Source organism: Gorilla gorilla, chromosome 6, assembly GCF_029281585.2.
Source record: "Gorilla gorilla gorilla isolate KB3781 chromosome 6, NHGRI_mGorGor1-v2.1_pri, whole genome shotgun sequence".
Taxonomy (NCBI): Eukaryota; Metazoa; Chordata; class Mammalia; order Primates; family Hominidae; genus Gorilla; species Gorilla gorilla.
This window is the reverse complement of record NC_073230.2, coordinates 35566873-35585546: the sequence shown is the minus strand read 5'-3', so window position 1 is coordinate 35585546 and position 18674 is coordinate 35566873. Positions and strand designations below refer to the sequence as shown.

General features: G+C 41.1%; 1 protein-coding gene and 1 long non-coding RNA gene across 2 annotated transcripts in view; both read left to right on the top strand.

Moving 5' to 3' along the window:
• JAZF1 (JAZF zinc finger 1) overlaps positions 1-18674 on the top strand; it is a 356426-nt gene that overhangs the window by 38980 nt on the left and 298772 nt on the right. The gene's annotated exons all lie outside the window — the stretch shown is intronic.
• The window catches only part of LOC129523638 (uncharacterized), an 80341-nt gene that overhangs the window by 37891 nt on the left and 23776 nt on the right, over positions 1-18674 (top strand). The window contains exon 3 of the long non-coding RNA XR_010134630.1: positions 1-18674. This exon is cut by the window's left edge and continues 25334 nt beyond it; it is cut by the window's right edge and continues 23776 nt beyond it. This is a non-coding gene — a long non-coding RNA (uncharacterized lncRNA).

Below are 18674 nucleotides of genomic sequence, written 5' to 3'. Positions count from 1 at the left end.
CTGTAGTCTTTTTTCTGACTGTAAACCCAATAAGAGGTTGTATATTAATATTGACCAGTAACAAGTATTATTTTTATAATAAAAGAAATTAGAAAAGAGTGTTTTGTGAAACTTTTTCATTTTAAACGTGTAGGTATACTGATGAAGATACTAGAAATTATTTCTTATTGTGATCTGTGGTCAAAACTCTGGAAGTCATAGGTTAAGAGAACTATATGTAAAGTATCTGTCAAGCACCTAACATCAGAACCTTGCATTTTCTTTCTCGGGGAGCAGTCACAGTAACTGCTGAACTTACTGTATATGAACACTTGTACTAAAAACCAGGATTTCTTTTTCTTTTTTAGTTTAGTCTATGCCTGATACTAATGAAGGCTTCCTGTTCTTAAGGCATGTGTTATTGAAGACATCTAATTTGATCTTAGGGCCATAATACAATCCTGTAAAAGCTGAATTGACAGTCTTATTGGAATTAACTCAACATATTCTAACTGCACCTTTTTAACCAAGAAAACTGGCCTGGCTTGAGTAGCATTGGCCTCTTACCAACACCTTACAGGAATTTTCTGGCATTCCATGACTGTGTACCTAAAGAACTTAGGGCAAGTTCTCAGAATCCACCTCTATAGCTTAAAAAGCCGAGTCTTTGAAAAATCCTTTCCTTAAACCTTCTGTTCTGGTTGTCAGGCTTTCCATGTAGGAGGTGCTTGTTCATTTTGTTTGTTAACTTCAACCTTCTAGAAGTCACATGTCTCTGAGTTGTGTCTGTCTCGATTTTCTATTTCACATTTGGCTTAGGATTTCACTGTAACAGGATACAGGGCTGTGGCTGCATCTTTTGAGTCTATGAAATTTTGTTCTACTCCAAATTAAAAGCTGGGATAGCATAACATAACCAAGAGCTTACTAAACTATATGCTGTGAATGAGTTTCACATTGCCACCAGATATTCACAGCTGTAAAGTTCTTTCTGCATTAAAACATTGAACATTTCCTACAACCATTCAAAACATTATAACAGTTCAAATTATATTTGAGCATCACTTATATGGCTCCTTACGGAACTTATGTAAAGTTCTTGAAGTCAGTGATTTTAAGAAATTGTGCTTGGAATATTTATAAAAATTCTTGCTAAGATCTTTCCTAGTATTTTATTTCTCTTACCATAACAATGTGATATAAAGAATAAAAATAGATTCTTCTCACCGGTTGCTGCATAAATGTTGTGAGGTTATCTCTACTTTAATTCAATGTGTTGTACACATATTATTATTGACTCTATGTGCTATGATGTGAAAATGTTGGGAAGCACCAACAGAATCCACGGGGGAGTGGACAGTAAAATCTCCTGTAGAATTTTTTAAGGGCGTACATGTTCTCTCCCCACCCCGGATCTACTGAGTCAGAATCTCGGTGGGGTTTGGGGTGAGGGGTGGTAGGTGTTATGTTTCCTAGACTGCAGTAAAAATACTGTAGTGAGTATTTCTGTCTGTTAGCCTTCCTCATATTTTGACACCTTGGTCACTTTATTCTCTGCCTGTTTTCTGGGCTACTTAGATTTGTGACTTTTGGCTGGGCGTGGTGGCTCATGCCTGTAATCCCAGCACTTTGGGAGGCCAAGGCAGGTGGATCACCTGAGATCGGGACTTCGAGACCAGCCTGGCCAACATGGTAAAACCCCATCTCTACTAAAAATACAAAAATTAGCTGGGTGTGGTAGTGGGCACCTGTAATCCCAGCTACTGAGGAGGCTGAGGCAGGAGAATTGCTGGAACCTGGGAGGTGAAGGTTGTGGTGATCCAAGATCACGCCACTGCACTCCAGCCTGGGTGACAGAGCGAAACTCCATCTCAAAAAAAAAAAAAAAAAAAAGATTTGTGACTTTCAACTTTTATAGGAGCTGGAGACCTTGAAGGACTTACTTTGTCAGAGTAAGTACTTCTTTCTGCAACCTTTTCTAGTCTCCCTCCCCAACCTCCTTCTCTTTCCAGAAAGAACCATGCCTTCTTCCCTGTTCCCCAAATACGTATACTCTAAACATACCTCCACATCACTTTATCATGTTTGTCCATAGGGCTGTTACCTCCTACCCTGCTCTGAGTTCTTTAAGGGCAGGATATAGATGTCTTCTTCAACCTTGTGTCCAAGGCCTAGTCGTTTAGTGGATCCTCAGTAAATATGATTAAATGAATGAATTATTGAGTGTAGGGAAACAGGAAAAGCAAATCCTAAATATATGGTTTCCTGGGACTACAATAACTGTACCATAAACTGAGTGGCTGATACAGTAGGAATTTATTTTCTCCCACTTCTGGGGACTAGAATTGTTGGCATCAAGGTGTTGGCAGGGTTGTGCTCCCTCTAAAGGTGCTAGGGAAGGGTCGATACCAGGTCCTTTTCCTAGCTTCTGGTAGTTTCTTGTCAGCATAACTCCAGTCTTCATAGGAAGTTCTCCTTGTGTGCATGTCTGTCTGTGTGTCCACACGTTTCCTTTTTATAGGGACACCAATCGCATTGGATTAGAGGTCCATCCTAATGACTCATCTTAACTAATTATATCTGCAATGACCCTTTTTCCAAATGAAATACATTTTGATGTACCAGGGGTTAGGACTTCAGTGGATCAGCTCTGGGGGACACAGTTCACCTCATGGCACTAACTGTTCCCTGGGCCTCTGGCTGATGCACAGAAGAAGGAATATGCCCTTGCAAAGAGTTTCCTTTGGTGTTTCCATGAAAAACTTGGCAGCTTCATAGATGGAGTGGGTTGATGGCCCTTGAGGTCTTCAGGCACTGACAGGAGGATACAAAATCAGTGTTTTGTGACAAAATCTAAACCAAGGTCACTACAGGCAGCCAGAAAATTTGTCTCTGATGGTGAAGCAAAACAACTAGTAGCAGGCCCCTGATCTTCAGTGCTGGGCAGTGGGGCGGTGACTCAGTCCCTCCACTTCAGGTCTACCTTGACCTAATTAATTAGCCAGTTCACCAAGTCATTCACATTTATGTGGTGGTACAGTTTCTAAACAACTGTCATGTATGTTATCTCATTTGAGCCTCCAGCCGCTCTGGGAGGTAGTCTGGGAGGTGCCTCTATTTTATAAATATGTAAACTGAGGGCAAATCCATACTCACAAGTGGTAAGTCTGGGGTCCGAGCCCAGGTCTTTGGACTCCTAATTTAGTGCTCCAGCACTCGATGTCTACAGTTTCCTTCCAGGACTGTCAGTCTTTGCAAATGTAACACTCAGCATAACAAGGAAATCCAAAACCCTTTGGAGAAGAAGAAGGGTGGCAAATATTCTTCACAGAGCGAGTTAGGATGAGAAGCCTACTAGGATTTAGAAATCAGATTTCCTTTTTCTCTTTGAAAAGTGTCTTTAGTCTAATCTTAAAAGCCTGTCATGCCTGTCAAAAGAAGCTGGCAACAGGTGAACAGCGAAGCATTCTGAGAATGAGAATAAAGGGTTTTTTATTAGGGAAGGAAGGCATAGCAACTTAATAATTACTGTTGAAATAGTCATAGCAATGCTGAAGCTTCTCCATAATTTAATCTAACTTAATACTAACTGCCTCCTCCCTAGTGGCAATACATAAATTAATTAATAGTAGGTTGGATTTGAAGCTATGTCTTTATATTTAGGCCATTATTAACTTGTTCTCTGTGCCTGTCTTACCTGGCTGGGTCTGTTCGTAGCTTCTGGCTCCTGCTTCCACTGTGACTTCTACCAGCATCAGGCTTTTGAAAATATGTGCTTTTTAAATCTGTGTTTATTCCCTGCTGGTAATAAATACATAAGCCCTGCAGAGAGTTTATACCTGCTTGTTTCATAGCAGGTAGTAGGTATGGTTCTGGAACATGGATCTCTTTTCTTTAGTTTTTCTTGTGAGAAGCATTGAACAGAGGATAGTAATTAAGACCAAGGGCTCTGAGTGAGATTATCTGGAATTGAATCCTGGCTCTGCCACTTACTTACCTACCGTGTGACTTGGGGCAAGGCACTTAACCTGCCTGTCCCTCAGTCTCCCCATCAGGAAAATGGGTAATAATTAATTGTATCTACCCATAGGATTGTCATGACAATTGAATGAATACACTGAAAGTTCTTGGAAGAGTGTCAGATACCTTCTAAGTACCACTCACGTTGGTTCACACTAATAATGGAATTCCTTTGGGCTCTCAGTTGCCAGATGGTCTCAAAGGATCGAAGTTGGCCATCCTGAGTTTCTGGCTGCACGGCAGACACCATTCCTGTGGTGACTATTAAGAAACGGCATCTGTGGAGAGGGGGAGGCATCATTCAGAAACCACTGCCATCTATATCCCAGGGATACGTAGAGGAATTATGCACAGTTCATCCAAGAGCGCACCCTGTGGAGGCAGAAAAGGACTTGCAAGGCCTCTTGAGGCCTGTGAGAAATGCTGTTAAGGAGACCTAGGTGGGGGATTGGAAAAGGGCATTCTGATTTGCTATGGATTGCTTGTTCCAAATAGATTCCTTCCTTGTTTTGGAATGCCGCAGGGTTGTGAAGGGTGACTAGCAGCAGGAGAGGGAGCTATCAGCATGAGAAGTTTGATCACGAGGAAGATGCTGTTGCTGAGCAGTTGACTGGTCTCCGTGCCTCTGGTCCACCCCTGCCCCTTACTTTTCACAGCTGTGAGAGTGGTATTCTAAGACACAGATTGAATCATGTTACTTCTCTACCTAGACCCTTTGTGTGTTGCTCCTTCCTGCCCTCAGATGCTTACTGAGCCTCAGGGGCCAAACAGCACCGCAGTTCTCTGCAGGCTTTGGAGTGAGAGGTTCTGAGTCTCAGTCCCTACCCTACCATGGTAACTGTTGAGCAACTTCACACAAGTCACTGCTTTCCAGTGCCCCAGCTGCCTCGGTAAGATGGTATCAGGATGCCTAGCTTGTTGGGCTGTTGGGCAGGAAAGTGCACTTGCACAGGGTCTGGCACGGCATAAGCATTCAGCATTGGCCATTGCTATTTTCTGGCCCTGCAGCCTCATCTCCTGTGAGCCTCCTGTGTGAACACTCATCCACCCTGCGGCCTGCAGGCTTGTCCACCCATCCCACTCTGTGGGCTCCCTCAGGCCTTCTCCTTCAGGAAGCCTTCCTGGAAGTCCCTCGTCTTCCTCACCATAGGCTGGGTCTAGACATACCTTTGTCCCTGAACAATTAGTACTTAGGTCAGAATTGGGTCTCTTCATGCAGTATTTTAATTCCTCCTCCTGTCTCTCTCCCTAACTAGACCACAAACTCCGTAAGGACAAAGACTCTGTTATTCATCTCTGAAATTGTGGTGTGTGTTGAAATGGTGAGTGTATAGTGGGTGCTCACTAAAAAATAGATGGATTTGAGCTGTCTAATCATACCACACATTCAACTCAGTGCCGAAGGCAGCCCTGCACAGACCCACTTCCACCAATGTGTTATTTCTCTCTAGATTCTGAGCACGCTGCTGTTTCTAGACTCATCCTTGTTGGAGTGGTGCAGCCCAGATCCCTATATGTGTCCAGGGATTTCTGTCTTTTCCTTCTTGAGGGAGGTTGAATTTTCCATTTATGAAATCAGCAGGGCAGGAACTGGTTCAATATGGGAGATAAGGGTATTGGGTTAGAGTTAGAAAAACTGGTTTGGAATCCCAGGCCTACCACTCATTCTTAGCTGAACTACCTTAATCAAGTAACTTAAACTCTGTGTCCCAGCTTCTTCACCTGTAAAATAGGGAGAATAGAGTGTGAGGGTTATTTGAGATAATAAATACCCAACGTTCAGCAGGGTGCCTGACACAGTGAGCATTCAGTAATTACTCCCTGCTGCGATCATGCTAGTTGTTGTTGTTGTATTTTGGGCTTCCATAGCAGCGTTGTAGATTGGCAGTGCTATCCATACATTTCAGAAGAATGAAATTATTTCTTGAAGTGAAACATGGAGAATGGAAAAAGGTATTTGTACAGTTGGCAATCCCTGCAGCTTGCAGAAACTTCATTACACAGAGTTGCTTAAAATAAGAGAGCCAGTACAATAGTACAAGACTCTAATACAGGAAGAGGACCAGAGATGAATTGGTTGATAATCTCCATCCACCTAGTTACATAGATACAAACAGAATTTTATGTTTATACCACCTACTTAGCCAGAATACCACCAGCTTGTTCATAAGTATTTTGTTCTTGGTGTTGCTGTAAATGTCACTGCACCTCACCCTGAAATGAGTTTTTAAGAGGTATTTTATGGTTCATGCTCTTCACTATTGATCAGACTTAAAAAGTAATTGCCTCTTTTGAAGCTTTCTTTTGCCCTTGAAAACATCTCCTCCGTGTTCTTTCAAAACAGTGTTTCAAAATGCCGTCCCCAGATGTCCATGTGTGGGGGGCGGTTATCAGATAAGATTTGGCAGAAAGTCCTAAGTAAAGTTATTTTGCTGTAAATCCAGTCCAGTTCTTATTAAAATAGCCAAAGAACATGTGGCTGTGAGCATGTGGCAAGGTGCTGTTTGTTCTTATAAGCAATTAACTGACATAAGAACAATTGTAAAACTCGTAACATGTAGCAACCCTTACATATTAAACAATATATTTAGTGCTACGTGGTGAAAGCTCTGTCTCATATCTGCCTTTTAGTTAATGTTTGTGGTAGCAACACAGCCTGCTTGTTAGGTATCAAGCTGGTTGAGGAGAGAGGGCTCCTTAGTTTTGGGGAACACAAACTTTGGGAATAGAACTGTCCATGTTTACATGTTCACATTTAATTTTCACTCAAACCTGTGTCTGTGTGTATGCAATGTAACCTGTGCATGTTTGTATTTCAAATAGTCTATATTTCTCAATTGTCATTTAGGCTGCTACTATATAAGGAAAATATAGCTTCCCTACAATCACCCAGTTATCACTTAGGGAAATTGCTACTGCAAACAGGATAGGTCATAGTTTGAGTCATTTTAAGCAATAGTGCAAGTATAATTTGTGCATTCATTTGGGGTCTGTTGAGCACGTGTATACATAAAGCACAATTCTAGGCATTCGGGAGGTAGCAGGAATCAGATGTGGATTCCACTCCTCAAGGAGCTTATAGTCCAAGCGAGAGAATATGTGTATACATAAAACCTTAATACAAAATAGAAGATTATAAATGATAGTGTAAAACAGTATACTGTGGGAGTCACACACCTATATACACATATTTTTCAATTCTCTCTTCTTATATCATTTGGGTGTAAAAAAAAAAATAAATATATCACTTAGACTGGGTTCTAATTGATGGCCTGCAGGAACCAGGATCCTGTTGTATTTCTTCAGTAAAAGACAAATATTGGTAAATTTAAAACAATGATAGAGGCTGGGCACAGTGGCTTGTGCCTGTAATCCCAGCACTTTGGGAGGCTGAAGAGGGAGGATCGTTTGAAGCCAAGAATTCAAAACCAACCTGGGCAACAAAGTGAGATCCAGTCTCTATGAAAAATTAAAAAAAAAAAAAAAAGCTAGGCATGCTGGGTGTGCATACCTATAATCCCAGCTACTCGGGAGGCTGAGTTGGGAGGATCACTTGAGCCCTGGAGATGGAGGCTGCAGTGAGCTGTGTTTGTGCCACTGCACTCCAGCCTGGGTGACAGAGCAAGACCCTGTCTCTCTCAATCAATCATCAAAGAAACAAATATATGTGGAGACCCAACTTGGGCTATTAGAACTATAAATATTTAGTTGGAGATGATTATTGGCTATGCCTTTGAAACTATTCATAATAGAGAAATTCCCAAATTAAAAAAAGAAGTGTCCCATATAGTTACTGAAAATCTTTTTTGAATAGCCAACATGCATGGAGTGCTCAGTACCCACCAGGCGCTGTTCAATGCACAGGGTTGACAGCAGCCATCAAGAGATGACACCCCTGCCTACAGGAAGTTTGGGTTGTAGTATGGAAGACAGATGCTAAGTGAATAAATAAATAAACAAGATAATGTTTCTTATAGGCCTAAGTGCTAAGAAGGAAATAAGCATGTAGTAAGACTGATATAGACAAGTCGTTATGTATGAGTTTTGTGGAGTGGCAGTGGGACAACATTGGTTAGGGTCAGGGAAGGCCCATCTGGAGAGGTGAAATTTATTGAGACCAGAGTGATGTGAAGGACTCTCTGGAAGAAGACTGTTTCTCAGAGGAAGCAGCAAAGGCCTAAGGCAGGAGCAAGTTGACCTGTTAGAGGAACAGAAGGAAAACCCGTATGGCTAGAACACTGAGTAAGGACCGTGGTGAGGTTGGTGGGGGAGCTGGTGTCCTGGGAGGCCATGATAAGGAATTATGACAGTGGATAGGTTCCTAGGCTAGTGCACAAAAGACCATTTATCTCAAATGGAAGCCCGGTTCTAGGTTTTTTTCCTTTTTAGTGAGACTAAGTTGAATTCTGGGGCCTGGAAGCAAGTTGCTGCTAGGGAAAGAAGGAAGAAGAGAAAAGAACATTTGTTTTCTTTCCTGGATCCTCCTGGCAGATCTTAAAAAGCACAATTTATGTCATCATCTCTTTTCATCTAGAGACCTTTATCTAAGCAGCTGATAGGCTTATGATTCTTGGATTTTCTTTCCCTGTTGTGATACTGCTTCCTTGTCATATCCCTGTAGCACTCCATTTTCTGAATTTAATTTTACCTTTCTTCCTCTTTTAATCATTCTCAGTCAAAACTCTCATTCCTTCAGGGCAGCTGATGGTAGCTGGTAGTAGGAAAGTAAATCTGATTCATAATGTGCATAATGGATGTGGTCTGGTCCACTTATCAAGTCATTTGCATTTTACAAAGGGTGTTTGTTAAGCCGAATGAATCTTCTGTTTTAGTGAACAAGATGGTAAAATAAAGATGAGTAATCTATGTCAGAGGTTTGGAGGGTGATCTTTTTTGGGAAGAGGTGAGCCAGCCTTGTTTGCTTGCCAGAGGTGGTTTGCTTCTGTGCTTAAAGCACATCTGCTTTTACGGCTTCTTCCTTTCTTCCATGCACAAATTCTCTTGAAAGTTCCATTTTTATCCATAAAGGTATTTGTGTTGCTACTGCAGCAGCAGCATGGAGTTCCATAGTCAGGAGTACACAGTGTGAAGGCTCAGAGATGGGTAGGGGTGGGGGGCAGTGGTGACAATGTATTTATCAATTGTTTGTAAATTGAATATTTATACATTGAGAGCTAACTGTATTTTGTTTGAAAAGTTTCACCTGCAGTTGGAGGATCTGAAAGATGTGATTATGGTTGACCTTTCTTCCATGTCTATGTTTAATTTCCACTCTATGTGTATGCATGTGGATGCAGGGTAATTCTGAATAATGCTAATGATGAAGGGTCATCATTACACAGAAGATCATTCTATGCTCCTAATTAAAATTATGGCTGGAAATTGCTTCCTTATGTGTAGCTCCAATTGCCATCGCAATAATTTCACTTTATAACTTCTATTTAATCCTCTCCTTACCACCCTTAAGAATCTTTCCATGTCCTTGAAGTTGACTCCTTTGAAATCTTTGCGGGCAGCCCTGGTTTCCCCTAAGCTATGGGTATCCTGATACTTTGTTCCCACAAGTCTTTAAGCTTCTAAGTAAAACAGTCTTTGCTCCCTCTTCTCCCACTGCATTTTTAATGAGTTCTGGTTCTGGAACATGATTTAATTTCATGTTGTGGTCAATATTATAAATTAGCTGAGCCTTGCTGATCCTCGTTCTCCCTAATGAATTCATTGCTAACTGTCTTTTGGGCCAAGACTGCCATGTATGCTTACCCTAATTAGTATTCTCTGATGGAAACCAAGTGACCAATAGCTCACATGTTTTCAAAATGAGCACTTATTGCATTCCATGTCATCAGTTATAGTAGGAAAATTACATGTAATGATATTCTCCATGGAATTCCAAGTAGGAAATGTTTTACCCGAGAAGCATCTGATCATGAGGGTAGTAGGATCAAAGAGTATTTTTTTTTCAAATCAATATTTTATGTGGTCAGTCTTTGCCCATATATTCCAGAGAGATTGTTTAGTACAATAAATTTGAAGATTTGTGCATTGCATTTTCCATTCCTTTAAATTTCAAGAATCACTTCTAAATAATACATCGAGTGAAGTGTTTTGTCAATTTTCCCATAGCAGAAGAAACTTTTGAGAACAAATGCCCATGGCAAAGTAACAGCCCAGTTTTCCAACCTAGAGCTTAGAAAAATTAGGCAATATTTGACTCTCTGAGAGTGGTAGCAAAACTCTATGCAAATTGTAGGATACTGCTCTGGGATGAGCCCTGAAGATATGTGGTTAGTGTTGAGAAGTGCTTATTTTGGTCATTTGTTGGATGAATAACAGAATGTTGAACAGAGCTTAGTCCATATATTCAAAGGCAAGGTTGTATCGACCATGGACCAAATGTCTGTTCATTTTGTGAAATACTTATAGGAAAAAGAGATAATACCTATAATTTTAAGGATTTTTTAAAGATTCTAGTCATCTAGTGCATATTGTGGTTTTATTTATGTAAGGAGAGAAGGCTCTGGTGAAATAAAAAGTGTTTTGGAAAGGGATTGAGAATCTTCTGTTATTTTCCCTAACACAGGGCAATAGGGAGAAAGTTTATTGTGTACAGTCAGGTATACTCATTTAGATTTTTTTTTTTTTAAGTGATAGAGAACACTGATTTTAAGGGTCATCTGTCTTTGTGAATATATAAATCACTGACATGCAATTCAATCATATTGCATTGAGGGTTCCCAGTCTTACTGAAACAAATGAACAATCTTTTGTCAAGGATAATTTGGCATAGAAACTACTAAGGGAAGTTAGGGCATCTTAAAATTTTGTATGTGATTAAGTTAAAAGCTCCGGAATCTCTGATGTAAGGCCTGAGAATCCTTTGTTTCTGAAAAGCTTACCAGGTAATGGTGATGATAAGCTCAGTTTGGGACCATGCCCGATAATTCTCAGAGAATTATTATTCACAAAGATTTTCCCAGAATATATAACTTTTCATGATAGTAGTGAGGGATCCATGGGTCTGATTCCATTGTAAAGCAGTCGTCAGGCCAAATATTGAAAGATTAAATTAATCTATGTTCTTTGGCCCAACACACATACATTTGGTATTCTATCCAATCTCTTGGGTTCAGGAAGTTGCGGAATATTGTGTGTGGGCAATAGACTAAGGAATGGTGAGCGAGCACCCTTTCGAGAGAGAGAGAAATACCAGTTAGACTCCTGATCACATTGGAGTACCACTCGACAGTCTACATAGAGCTTCATGTTTTATCCCATGTGGCCTTCAGAAAACCCTGAGTAAATTAGCACAGATGCTGTTTAGTAGCATCCATGTTTTCCAGATGAGGAAACTGAAACATAGAAGCATTAAGTGGCTTGCCTGCATTCATGTGACTACTGTGTTGAAGCTTTTACAAGCTTTCTGATACCAAGCAGGCCTTGCAAGGGAGCGTGAATGTAGGTTGTTACATAAACTCACATTCTTTGTGTCTCATTTATAAACATGCAAGAATTTAGCTCTCAGTTTATGATGAGTGCATTCTGTGAAATATATTTATTTTTCAACCACTCCCTAGTTGAACAGAATTAGTTTGTAGACTCTCAGGGCAGGTTAAAAAAACATTTTTGTGGGGGGGAGGGTCCTCAGTTTTGTTTTTTTTTTTTTTTTTCCAGTAGAGTCTTTTGGCTCCCTTTGGATTTCATGAGAAAAACCTTTGTCTAATACATTTCATTAAAGTGGATACTTGTTGTATGAATATATTGTAGATGTATCCAGAGGCCTCCAGTAATGTGCATGCTTTCACTAAAATGAGCTAATGAGCTAGTAAAGATTACTAATAAACTCTGCGTCAATACAAAACCAGTTTAATAAAAACAGATTTTTAGCATACTTGTACAAGTGACAAATATTTGTATTTATGTGCTGGTTACATAGAATTTTAATTCCTTGATTTAAAAAAAAATCAATAGTTCATGTTTAGGCATTCTTTCACTTTATATCTTAAAGAATTGAGGAGTGGTGGAAAGATATCGATAGTGTTATTAGATGTAAAAAACACATAACACAGTAACTGCATATACTCTGATCCCACTATTAAAAAAAAATGTATTTGGAAACAGCCAGCACATTATCTGGGAAAATGTAATGTACCAACTTATCTCTGGATGATGTGATTGTGGGTATTTTATACTTTCTCCCTTTTGTTTTTCTTTCTTTTCTTTTTTAAATTTTTTATAATGAACATGTATAACTTTTATTAAAAGAAAAAATTACTTATTAAAAACTTACTTTAATGAGAGACATACAGACTTTTTCTCAGCTGCTTTAGTAAACACCCATGGGAAAAGGAACTTGTAGTTCTTTTGGTATAGCATTGCTTTGTTTCCCTAAGTTAAAAAGCCCTCTCTCTTATGCCATATTAATACCCCTTGAAAACTGGAAAAGTTACCATGTAGATAAGTTAAACACAAATCCCTGTATGAAAATCACCTGGGCAGATTCTTGGACCCCCCCCAAAAAGGCAGATTCTTGGGCCCCAGTTCACACCAAATGAATCAAAAATGTTCGGGCCCCAGAAATCTCCATTCTTATTAGGCATCACAAGTGATTCTGATGTGCAGTTACATTTGAGAGTCATCCTTCTGCTTGTAGATTTCTCCATGTGTAGCTGTCTTATAATGTTAAAGTATCTTCTAGGCTCTTTTTTCATCTTCAGAGTTTTTAAGTAACCATACAGCTGCATAATATCCATTTTGTTGTCAGGAACACTAAGAGATTATATGATTCTCTCTAAAATATGAGAGGTAGAGGGAGTTTGGGGGGTATTCACAGAGGGTCTTCTTGTATGACTAAGACCCTCTGTCCAATGCTAGGGAGCTCCTGCTGTTTAGGATGGAGACCTGACAGCTGGCCATGAAGGGTCAAGGAAAAGAGTCTTGCATAAAAACAGAGAACCCAGTGATTCTCAGAGCTACTCTCAGAAGGCTACCCCAAACTTAAGTTTCCTAAAGAATAACTCACTTTTTTCTTTTTACTTCTCTCCCAGTCAGAACAATGGGTTATCTTAAGAAATCACTAAATCAGCATCTTGTGTTCTGAGTAGTACATTCTTTTGAAGAAGTCATTATGTGAAAGAATTCACACCATGAATGTGCTTATTTTGAATGTGTGCCATCATGCAGGAGGTACAGTGCAGCTATCCTTGGTTTCCTGTTGATTGAAATAATTTGCAGCAAGTCAGTGCTAAGTATAAACTCAGCAAATATGAAGTCAGTGCTAAGTATAAACTCAGCAAGACACACCTTCTTGCTGAATTGGCCTGGAATGTTAGTTCTGAAATATACTGTGCATCAGAAGCTTCTGGAGGGCTTATTAATTAATGCACAGGTTGCTGGGGCCACTGCCAGATTTCTAATTCATTAGGTCTGGGGCCGGGCCTGTGAATATGCATTTCTTTATTTATTGTTATTTTTTTTTTTAGACGGACTCTGTTGCCCAGGCTGGAGTGCAGTGGCACGACCTCAGCTCACTGCAACCTCTGCCTCCCAGGTTCAAGCGATTCTTCTCCCTCAGCCTCCCAAGTAGCTGGGACTACCTGTGCGTGCCACCACACCTGGCTAATTTTTGTATTTTTAGTAGAGACAGGGTTTCACCATATTGGCCAGGCTGGTCTCAAACTCCTGACCTTGTGATCCACCTGCCTCGGCCTTCCAAAGTGCTGGGATTACAGGCATGAAGCACTGCGCCCAGTCGAATATGCATTTCTAGTAAGTTCTCAGGTGTTGCATCAGCTGCTACTCTAGGGACCAGACTTTGGGAACCACTGACCTAGAAGATACATCTCAGTAACCAGGACTATGATCACATCTACAACCTGATTCTTAACTCACAATTTAATATGGCCTCCTGGAACTTTGAGTAGATGCTACTAAGAGAGGATATCTCTTTTTTGTAATTGAGTGGTAGGCCACCGAAATGGTTTGGCTGCGTCCCCACCCAAATCTCATCTTGAATTGTAGTTCCCATAATCCCCATGTGTTGTGGGAAGGGCCTGGTGGGAGGTGATTGAATCATGAGGGCACTTCTCATGAATCATGAGAACACCCGCCATACTGCTGTTCTCATGATAGTGAGCAAGTTCTCATGAAATCTGATGGTTTTATAAGAGGCTTTTCCCCCTTTTGCTCGGCACTTCTCCTTGCTATTGCCATGCAAAGAAGGATGCATTTGCTTTCCCTTCTGCCATGATTGTAAGTTTCCTGAGGCCTCCCCAGCCATGCTGAACTGTGAATCAATTAAACCTCTTTCCTTTATAAATTACCCAGTCTTGGGGATGTCTTTATTAGCAGTGTGAGAATGGACTAATACAGCCACATTTTCCCTTTTTTTGACATTTATCTCTGCTTTTCATGAAATAAAACTTTTTGGCACTTTTTTTTTCTTTTAGACCTCCCTGGTGAAATGAGGTGCCAGTGGTGTTTCTCTCTAAGGGTTAACATGAATTAAGGCAAGCCTGGTGAAGGTTTGTGTTTTCCAGTCAGGCATCACAACTCCCCTTGCATACCTTGACATTGTCACCATTCCCAATGCAGGTCCATGCTAGGCCTCTTGATAAACGAGGTTCCATCCCACTTCCACAGCTTCCTCTGGCATCTGTATCCCCACCCTGACATGGGTTATACCTAAGGTTACACATGTTTCTCTGAAGGGCATTCGCATTTAATAGTAACCCTTAAATACTTCAAAGACTGAAGGCATGACTTCTAAGGCTATAATGAGATGCTCTGCAGGAAGGGTCTGTCCATTTTCCCTTGCCCCAGTACTCTTAAGGTTAGCCTTAGGATCCTTCACCTAGTATGCAGCTGTCAGGAGACTGTCAATTCTAATGAAAAGCAAGCTTCAGAACTTTCTGGAATATATGTCCTGTTGACCACTGCCTGGGATATCCCAGAGCCTTGATTGAGTGTCTGGAACAAACTGTTCATTGAGAGATGGGGCTTTGGCCAGAAAAGCCATTCACTGTTTTCTAGAGGAGATCAGTTTAAGAATGTACTTTCCACTGGCATGGAAGCTTTTTGGGGGTGGGGTAGGGTTGGAAAGGGACTGGGCCTTGACCTGGAAAGGAGATGACCTTTAGGGTTCCGTGGACTCACTCTCTCTTCTCTTCCTCTCTCCTCCCTTCTTGTTTTCACTCCTCCCCTCCCCTTCCTTTCCCTCTCCTCTTCCTCACATGGCAGACTTTTGCTCCTGCACTGTACCCTGAGGTGGCTCTAGAGACACTTGTGTCCCTGAAACACCATAAGGTGGGGAATGGGGAGTACAGTCTTGTTGGAAGATGGTTTAGGAGCTTATCTCAAAGTTGCTCCTCTTGCATCATCAGCGCTCCCCTTCCTGTTCTGCGTCACACTCAGGGCCTCTGGTCTCTGTGCTGTTCCAAGGTCATTCCTGCCTCTGAGTGAGACTCGCTTCCCCCCACCTTGCCTGGCTTGCTCCTTTTCCTTTAGGTCTGTGCAGAAGGTATCCTCCCTCCAAAAGACCTTATCCAAAGTGGTCCCCCAGCCATGCCCATCCCCCTCTCCTCATTAAGCTACTTTTTTCTTCCTAGCTCTTAACACTACCCGAAATTATTGTTTCTAAGTTTATTTGTGTATTTGTCTCTCCCCTGAACTACTAGGGGTGAGAGTAGGAACTTTTTCTAATTCACTTCTGTGTCTCCAGCTCCCTAAGATCATTGCCTGGCAAATAGTAACTGTGCAATAAATATTTGTTGCATGAGAGTGAAAGTGAGGCAAGCACATTGCTTTTGTCTGGAGTAGTGTGTTACTAGGGTAGCTTTGGGGGATGATGGAGATTATGAAGGGGCTACATCCTTCCCATCCCTAACCCCTTCCTGATGCCTCCATTTACTGGAATATGCTACACTTGAACCATAGGATAAGGCCAGGGTATAGCTGAGGAAGGCTGCCTTATTTGGCAGTCTTGTAGGGAATTTGTTTGCTTGGATCCCATTCCGGTGGAGTCACCCAAAGGTCTTGTTCCATCTGAAAAACTACACTTGAGACCAACCTTGGTCTTGGGTTGGCAAGGCCCTTGCATCAGCTGATGGAATTCTAAGCTGAAAACATCATCTGTCTCTATCATTTAGCACTGATGAGAAACCAGTGTTTGAGAAATCACAAGGCCCAGCAATCTCATTTTTTAGTCATCTGTCATGCTTGCACTGAGTGAGGGTGGTGGTGAGGTGGGACAGGGAGGACAGGTACAGGAAAATGCCAGACAAGATGGGCAACCCTGGCAGCTTGCAGTCCTTCCAAGGGAATATCCTCAACTCTAGTGCTTTGAACACCAGAATGATGTTAATCAGGGGATTTTTTGTATCAGCATTGTCAACATTTACATTCACTTTACACATTGGATTTGCATCTGAAAAGACCAGCTATAATCAACATTTAAGGGATAACACTCAAATTTGCATCTGATTGAACAGACATGTTAAGTAATTTTAGCCCCGCTGTTGCTAGGAAACCAATTAATAATGCTCCACATTTCATTAAAAACCGGTTTCTATCTTTGCTTTCATTTAACTTCACAATTCAGCTGCTTGTGCTGCACTTTTTCCCCCTCGGTAAATTGTGACAGATAAATTATCGTTTTACTACATTTATTTCTGTGATTACAATTGTTAGTCATATCTGTCAATACAATTTCAAAGCTTTTAAAAAATGCTTTAGGGGGGAAAACTGAATTTTAACTGTTAATCATTTTTTTCCCTTTATAGCTTATTGGGTCTTAAATAATATTTTTGTGAAGGCCTTCCAAATTGTGGGTTAACAAAAAAAAAAAAAGCAATCTTCCCTGTTCCATAATTGCACCTTCTCAGTGTGGTGACTAATAATTAGAATATTAGGCACTATTCAGAAAGTGACAGACAGCTGATTAAGCATTCAGCTGCATTTTATTTTTCTCCGCTTTCCATGGTTTGTAGGCTAGATCAGGTTCTGTCCTTTATGCAGTGCAATTAAAATTTTTATGACTTTATTTTACATAATAGACCCTGCTTTTATAAAGAGAAAGTATATTTTTTAGCTACTGTAATGCCCCTTTGAGCCAGTCAACTGGGTAGTTGCATTTAAACAGTAATGACATTGTACAGTTTAGCATTTTGTAGTATTGATCTGATCAAAATGGTCATTAAAAAGCAAAATTAGTTCCTATTCACATCTGTTCCACAGCATTTCAGTCACTTTATTTAAATGTGTCTGGTTCTTCAACTTAGTTAGAATGGTGATCTCCCCCCTTTTCTAAGGGCTAAGAAAAGCAAAATGGAATCTGCTTTCATATTTTATACTCCACTTTGATCTTTTGAACTGAAGGTAAAGTGCAAAGGACATGGACTTTGGAAGCACATGGCCCTGCAGTCAAGTTCTGGCTCAGCCCCCTCTGTGGCTTTGAGCCTCAGTGTCCTTATTGGTCAAATGAAGATGAAAGGACGGCACTGGGGAGAAGATGACACCCAGGATGGTGAAGAGTGGGTTGGGCAGCAGATACTTGGAACCTCTTCCTTCCCTTTCTCTCGAGAACCGCTTGGGCTGCCACAGCACACAATATCACAGGCCAGTTGATGTTAAGGGTAGAAATGTATTTTTCTCACAGCTTTGGACACTATAAGTCCAGGAGCAAGGTGCTGACAGGGTTGGTCTCCTCTGAGGCCTCTCTGCGTGGCTTGCAGATGGCCGCCCCCTCGCTGTGTCCTCACGGGGTCTTTCCTCTGTGCAGGCACACTCCTGGGGTCTCTCTGTGTGTCCTGCTCTCCTCTTATTAATCAGATTGGATTAGGGCCCACCTTAATGGTCTCATTTTAACTTAATTTCCTTTTTAAAGGCCCTGTCTCCAAATAGTTACTTTCCGAGGCACTGGGGGTTAAGACTTTAATATTTGAATTTTGGAAGGACACAAGTCAGCCCCAAACAGGGACTGACCGAGATGCTGCATGTGGCACGTTGCGTCTCCTGTTCACTCAGTTTTGTTCTTTCTCAGCAGTCAAAACAGCTGAAACATCAACAGAAGAGCCAGGAAATGGGGTTTCTTGGTTGTGACATTTCTGTTTAGGTTAGAATTGATCAGAAACAGTAATATTACCTGCCCCCTTGATTTTTGGTTAGTATTTCTACCTTTTTGGATCTGTTCTATGGCCACTTTTTCCTGACCTTAGTAAGAGTCATCAATCCCAGGATTTTAAGACGCTTATTTCCACCTTCCATCATTGCTATAGATGTGTATGTACAAGGTACAGGTGATAGGGATACATGTCCATTTCCATTTTTAAATGAATTCTGGGAAAGTGTGTGCCTCTTGACGTGGCTGGCAGGGGCCAGGCTTTGTGGCCAGCACACAATGGGCATTTAGAATATAATGACACAGACACTATAGAGAAGGTCATTCGTTCATTCAGCTAATCTTTTCTGAGTGCCTACTATGTGCTACTGTGCTGGTCACTGGGGTTGCAATGATAGACAAAAATAGTCATGGTCCCTACTCTTAACGGAGCTTACAGTCTAGTGGGGAAATAGACTTTAATCAGGTCATATCACAGTTCTACCAGTACAGCTCTGATAAGTGCAGGAAAGGAAAGGCATGGGCTGCTGTGAGGGTGAATAATGTTGAGGGGTTAAGGAAG